A 6,911-nucleotide genomic window follows, 5' to 3' on the forward strand; every position below is an offset into this window, starting at 1 on the left:
AAGAAACGGCGAGGCAGTAGCGAGAGCCCGCACCACGACGGCGGCGGGAGGAACCAAGATCGGTGCGACAGCGGCGGTGGCGGCGGCAGCGGAAGACATCGTAACCTAAACTGATATCATGTTAAACATATGATTTGGGAACTGCTCGGCACCCTAACCTGGGGTGTGGCTATCTCATTATATAGAGATACCCAAGGAGTACAATACAATGTTACAATACAGATATACAGAGGCTACGTATATTCAGTCTAACACATTATTATGCTGTTATATTGCTCACACTGCTAGGCTGGGTTCACGTTGTGCGCTGTTCTGCATATAACTATGCTGCTTCCATCGAACCCCGTGAATCACCGTGCACACGTAGCAGGTACAACGCTTTGCTGGAGGCACGAACTGCGATTTCAGAACCCACCGCCATTTGTCGACAAGAAGTCTTGAGGTGGCGAAACTGCTGCTCGAAGCGATGGCGTGACATGGGCCTTTGACCATAAGCAAGTCACCCACAAGGTTCTACACCCAAATATGTTTTTCCTTGTTGCTGCATGCGCAAGCCTGACTGAATGCCTTGCAAGGTAATTGGTGATTCTTGAGCAGCGATCGAGAGCACTCCATGGCTTATTCTAGGACCAATGTGTGAGTATCAGTCGAAGGGGGGCAAGAGAACCCATGCTGAAGAAATGAGCGTCCTTCCAGCTTGTCTTAGTGGTAGCTCTACAGAGAAAGGCCAGTCTCTTTCCTGACATCTCCTATTCCCATTTTGCAATTTCATAGTATTTATTTTCCTCTTATAAGATATATTCCCTAGGGTAGCACCTATGCTTTTCTTTCGATGTGACCTATTCTATTTTTCATGGCAGCAAAGCAAGTTTTGGCCAACTGATAGCTTCTTGAGCTCGACTCTCCTTCTAGGGAGATTGAGCAACATATAGGATCCATCAATTATTGGTGTCTTGTTCGGTGGTTGATAAGTACGTACTAATTTGCACCAATTTTATTTGGATGTATGGTACTCCCTTCGTCCGGGTTTATTAAGCCTCTCAGCATCACAAGCATATTCCCTTTTATAAGGCCCCGCGTTGGAAAGGTGCATGCATGCAACCATTTCATTGATTGTATTGAAAGCTATTGTTGTTGGTGTCATGACTGAAAAGTTAATACACTTCATGTGTGCTTTTTCATTGGCTGCATGCATGTAAGAGAGTGCATTGGGAGTGGAATGGAAGAATTAATGTGAGCAAATTACTATGTGTCTTGGTCTAAGAGAAGTTGTCTTTAGGCCTAATAAACCCGGACGGAGGGAGTATATTTATTAGTATGACAGTGAACTTTTACATGTTACGAATGATTGGATTGCCTGAGAGGAGTGAATTGCAACTCATTGGCATTGAAGGCTAGGTTTGTAGAAATCACGGTTCTATGGAATTACGCCAAAACCCATTAATTCCGAGCTTATTTTTTTTATAAAAAATACTAGTTGCTCGATGTGCTCGTTTTAAGCTCATTGATGATACGTGGGACCCGCTGGACATGATGATGTGGCAAAAAAGATAATTATATCCGGATACAAATTTGTTTTGCAAAAAGGCCCCTCAAAAAAGAAACCGGGTCCTCGCCGCCGGATCACGCCGCAGTTTCGATCGCCACTGCGGGAAAAGTCCATGGGCAGGGGCGCCGCCATTCAGGAAGTTGAACTCGGGCAGCGTCGCGGTGGAGCTGCTGCTAAGCCGGCGTAGGGGAGGCATGGGAGCCTGCTCGGCCGGCGTAGTGGAGCTGCTGCTGCTCGGCCGGCGAAGGGGAGACGCAATGGAGCTGCTGCTCGGCCAACGCAGGGAGCCGTTGCTGCTTGGCTGGCGCACACAGGGCCGACCCTAAGGGGGTGGCAGGGGGGCGGCCGCCCAGGGCCCCCGAAATCTAGGGCCCCCTCCAGGGTTCGCAAGGAGCCCATGGCCCAGACCATAAGGAGGCATCGACCTAGACGCATAGAGAAATCCATGTTTTCCTTCTTCCCATTGCGAGTTCGCCGCTTCGCGACGATCCTATTCCCCCGAGGGCCCCGATCACGAGTCGCGACGCCGATGTAGATCGCTCTCCGCCATGCGGCTGGCTGGTCCAGGTCCCCGGTCCTGTTGTGTTATCCCCCGTTCGTGAGATGCCTCTCATGTGAAAGACGAAGCCACCCCACTTATAAGGTCATCCCTAACCTCCTCTTTCTAGTTGGCACGTTCATATGGTGCAGCAACAGTCAAATCTTAAAAGGTCTCACATATGATGCAGTACAAATTTTTAATTTCGTGTGCCTGTTGCTTTATTTCTTACTTCAATCTGGACTTTGTCGACACAACACCAATCACCTTATCTATTGAAAAGTTGCCTACTATGTGTTCGATTGTCGTTCTTTGCATTCTCTCTCCAAATCATCTTGACTGCAAATTTAACTTAAAAATTGAAAGAAGGTCTCAGCTACACACACATAACTTCAATCCAAACATGGTTATGTAATAAAGCCACTCAGACTCCCGTAGCCGTCGGGTAGGTAAATGATATTTTATTGTTGCAAATGAAGCTTTTAAACTTTAAACCTTTCATCTTGATGTTTGCCCACTATCAGGTATTCGATTTTTCTAATTAAGTAAAGAAATACACTATTTACAGTTTTTGTTTTATTTTGGAACAATAGACAATAAGAAGTTAGGTAAAGGAATGAATCTAAAAAGAAATGAAATTATTATTTTGATCTTTATAGTAGGGACCCCGGGTTGTAATTTCGCCCTGGGCCCGTGAAATATTAGGACCGGCCCTGGGCGCACAGTGGTGGAGCTCGCAGAGGAGCTCCTGCTCGTGGCCCGACGGCCTCGTCCCACGCGCCGTCGTTCTCAAGCAACACCGGCTCAGACGTCAGTCAACAGCAACGACGGTTGGCGGCGGTGCAACTTGCGAGACCATGAAGAATGAGATTTACCTTGCATGTTTCCTCTTATACAATAGAGGAGTTGCAACCGACTCACAATCTCAGCCATCCATTTGAAAAAACGATGTGACACGTGTCACGAGTATGGCATCATTAAAATCATTCAGCTGCGCATCAAGGGCGCCTTCTTGCGATGTCCACTTCGGCACAAGGAGACGAGCGATTCGCGACCTGCTCGTTTTCTGTGGGGCTCGTGCTGGGCTTTCGTTGGGAAGAATAACGAAAGGGGAAAAAATGACATCGTACACGTCACTAAGGAGATTGGGCAGCGACTCTTCCTCTCGTCTCGCCTCCCAGCTAGGTTTAGCGTCGCCGCCACCGCCCACATACCTGCTGCTCCGTCGTTGCCCACCGGAGGAAGGGCCCCTGTTCAGACCCGCTCCTTCCCCGAGTTAGGCCGTCTGCGCGCCGTCGTCGTCCTCGTACCTTCGTACGCGGCGCTGGAGAGACGGATGAGGAGCTCGAGCAGTTCGTGCATTCATCCCTCTTCCCTCGACCATCGACGTCTACCGCGACAAGATCCGCCACCTCGTCGACCCACCCCGACCCACCTCCTGGGGCGCATCTCCTTCCACCGCCTCCACATCAAGAACGACTGCCGCCTCGAGGGGATCACCAAGATGGCCGATCTGGTGCGCCCCTTCCCACCTCCCCTCCCTTCGCCGCTCGCACTCGTCCTCTAATGGGTCTCCATCGCGCCATCTCTTCCTTGTTGATCTCGGTTGCTGCCTCCGCCTCGTCTCTTCTCCACGGGAACAACAGATGGCAACAAGGAAAGTGGCTCGGCCCAACCATGGCCATGTCGCCGCCACCAGTTGTTTTATCCGCCCTTCCCTCTGAGCTCCTTCTGATTCCTTCATAATTTCGTAGCTAGGGTTTGTGTGTCCAGTCCACAAGATTTCTTACACCAACGATTGTTTCCATAAATCTATGGTTGCTATGGAGTGGTTTTGGGTACCCATAAGATTCTTACACCAGAAACTAAAGTGACCAGGATTTGTCTTCATAGAATCCAGGGCTGCTATTGAGTGTTATTTTTGCTGCTGAGTGTACAATTTATTATAAATATTATACGATGAAGTACCAAAGTTCAAAGTGGCATATGATACAGATATTCAGATTCCCTTTGCAGCTTAAACTCTATACCAGCAAAAAAATGTTTTAGAGTATACCTCCAAGATTCTCCATTTAAGATATTATAACTTCAGTGATGATGCCTTATTTCAGGATAATTGGTGTTGTTTTTGCTGCAGCTCAGGCCGGATTTTGGATTGCAAGGCTAAGCAGGTCATCTAAATTGGTATGCTTACATAGAATTCTTTCTGTATTAGTTCTTTTGCAATCTCATTCTATCTGAACAACAAGTTTAGTGACACAAATGCAGAAGCTGAAAAGAAGAAATATGTAAACCACATTGAGGAGTTAGTCCAATGAATGGGATGGGAGCCCTTCAAAGTCACATATACAAGCGATTTATGTTCAAGCTTTATACGAGCAGGCAATTGAGTTAATCGGAAAGGGGATAGCCTATGTGGATCACCAGGTTCATTTTCTCTTCTCCTTTCTTTATCATGGTATATAATATGATGTTTGAAAGGAATAGGCATGTATATCGAGTCCTTGACAAATAAGTAAAGGCTAACTGGTATATGATGCTAGATTTTAGAGCAAATTAAGAAATACAAGGAAAAGAAGATGGATAGTATAGTTAATCTGTTGCACACATCTAAAATTGTTGGATGATTTCATTTTTTTAGTTCCATAGATGGGCTTCAAATATTTACATGCATGATATATCACATATTTTAGAATATGCTTTTCCTTGTATCCTTATTATGCTAATTGGGATTCGAATAGAGAAGCCATGACACATATCCTTTGTTCTTTCCATTTTTTTCTAGGAGTTCTTTCAATTCTCCTATGCTTGGGATCTGTTTACTAACTACTCAAAAGGTGCACATTCTAAATCAGTATAATAATGCATGAACTTGTCAAAAGGTGCACATTCTAAATCAGTAATAGTGCTTCTACATTAAATTATCCATCTTCGGATGGATCACTATTTACTAACTACTGAGTCATAAGCACCAAAGTTTGGGGCGTGCGTTAGTATCCCTGTGACTTGGCATGTGCAGAAAATACACCATTTCTCTTTATTTGCATCTGTTCTTGACATTCTTTTGTCGTCTTGATACTTCATAAGTAATCTGACAAAGTCTAGGTAGTTGTTTTACTCTTTGTTGAATTCATTTTTTATTGTGATACAAAGGAAATAATGTAAATCATTAGGATTCTCCAAAAGTAAATCAGACACCTATCTTGCTTATAGTGTCCTCGCTAAATTAAAAAGCTTGGAAATGTAGATGCATGATCGTTTTGGTGAGGGATGGCATACGGATATGGTTCTTTTGGTTTTGCTACGCCATGATTGTTATTAAGCATGTATGTACAGTTCGAACTATTCTTTTACCGAGGCAATTTTGCAGATTTGATTCCATTTGATGTATTAAGTAAAATTTGCTCATTACCTTGAACTTCTAATTCCATTTGAATGCAGATTTGATTGTGTCTTGAAGTAACAAGGAAGAAGGGTCAGTTTATGTTATGCACTCAGCACAAAAAATGATGCCATTGAGAATAATTGATCTGCTATGAGTAAAAGGTCGGGTCATTTCCTATTCCTTGCTTTATTTTATTTGTCATTCTTTTGAAATGCTTTTAAAATAAACTGTATTACCGCACACTTTTACTGTCCGTTGTAAGTGCTATCGTTCTTTTTAGATGCTTAGGTGATATGACCAGTTTGTGTTATAGTCTCAATTGGTCTGTGCATTAACTTTGATCAGATATTGTTGTCCACTTCTCCTGATTTCTAGCGACTTCCACTTAATTTGATTTCTACTGCATAAGTAATGGCACTAAGATGCAATACATGCAAAAATGATCCTGTCTTGTATGTCAGAAGTATGGATTGTTATATAATCATTGTGGTACTTGGTGTATTAGTTTGTGTGTCTCCATTAATATTTTGTCGGTTGGCCATATTTAGTTGCATTAGTTCTTCCAAACACAAACTTCCAGTTAGGTTTTGCGCTATTTAGTTGCTTCAGTTCACTTGCGAAAATGATTGTGATTCCATTCGTTTCTTTATTTTGCAGAGAGCATTTGTACTGTTGAGTTTGATTTAGTAATTCTGTGGGGTACAGCCTGTTGGAGCTATGCAAGTGCTGATCATCATTTCTCAGGTACAATCACAACATCTTAATTTGCTAATTGTTCCTATTCTCTGCGTGGTTTGTTATGCGTCAAATCTTTACATCATTGTATTTTATAGTATGCATGCTTCATATAAAGGCTTGGTTGATCTTAATAAAATTTCGCTATCGATGTTCTATTCTTACATAGTTTTGTTCGAATTCTTCTTACATAGTTCAGTTTTGGTGTGTTGCCTGCTCATTCTTCTTAAATAGTTTAGTTTAAATTATTTGCCTTGCTGATAGTATTTATATTGGCAGAGTAAAGAACTAAGCATTTGTCCTCTACGCACAAAAGCTAGATAGAGATTCTTTTGGTTGCTGCAGCGCATGCAATTCTATACGAGTATGTCACCAACTGGTTCAGATTGGATGAGTCCATGTACCATTGATCTCTCAATGACTACTACGATAGCACTGGTAAGGTTCGTGTTTTTCGATTTCTCCTGTGCAGTTTCCCTATAACTGTGAGGAATCGAATTCCATCTGTGTCTTGGTTGTCATTCTTACAGTTTGATATTAGAGCTTCATAGTAATTACAGTCTTTATTTTTATGATGAAGATTTGGTGGGTGAATTATATCTGTCGTTGACGTTGCTGTTGTTATATGTTGAGGTTTTAAGTGTTGATTGGTGTCTTGTCAATTTGATAGATGCTCATAGATGTCTCCTTTTCCGTATGTGTGG

At 43.3% G+C, this 6,911-nt stretch overlaps 1 long non-coding RNA gene across 1 annotated transcript; it reads left to right on the forward strand.

The window, feature by feature from the left end:
* Window positions 1-4,188: 4,188 nt before the first annotated feature.
* Window positions 4,189-5,633, forward strand: LOC125532303. The gene is made up of 3 exons (XR_007293982.1): window positions 4,189-4,271; window positions 4,356-4,514; window positions 5,529-5,633. It is a non-coding gene; the product is annotated as an uncharacterized LOC125532303 (long non-coding RNA).
* Window positions 5,634-6,911: the final 1,278 nt, after the last annotated feature.

This window comes from Triticum urartu, unplaced genomic scaffold (genome assembly GCF_003073215.2).
Source record: "Triticum urartu cultivar G1812 unplaced genomic scaffold, Tu2.1 TuUngrouped_contig_9633, whole genome shotgun sequence".
Taxonomy (NCBI): domain Eukaryota; kingdom Viridiplantae; phylum Streptophyta; class Magnoliopsida; order Poales; family Poaceae; genus Triticum; species Triticum urartu.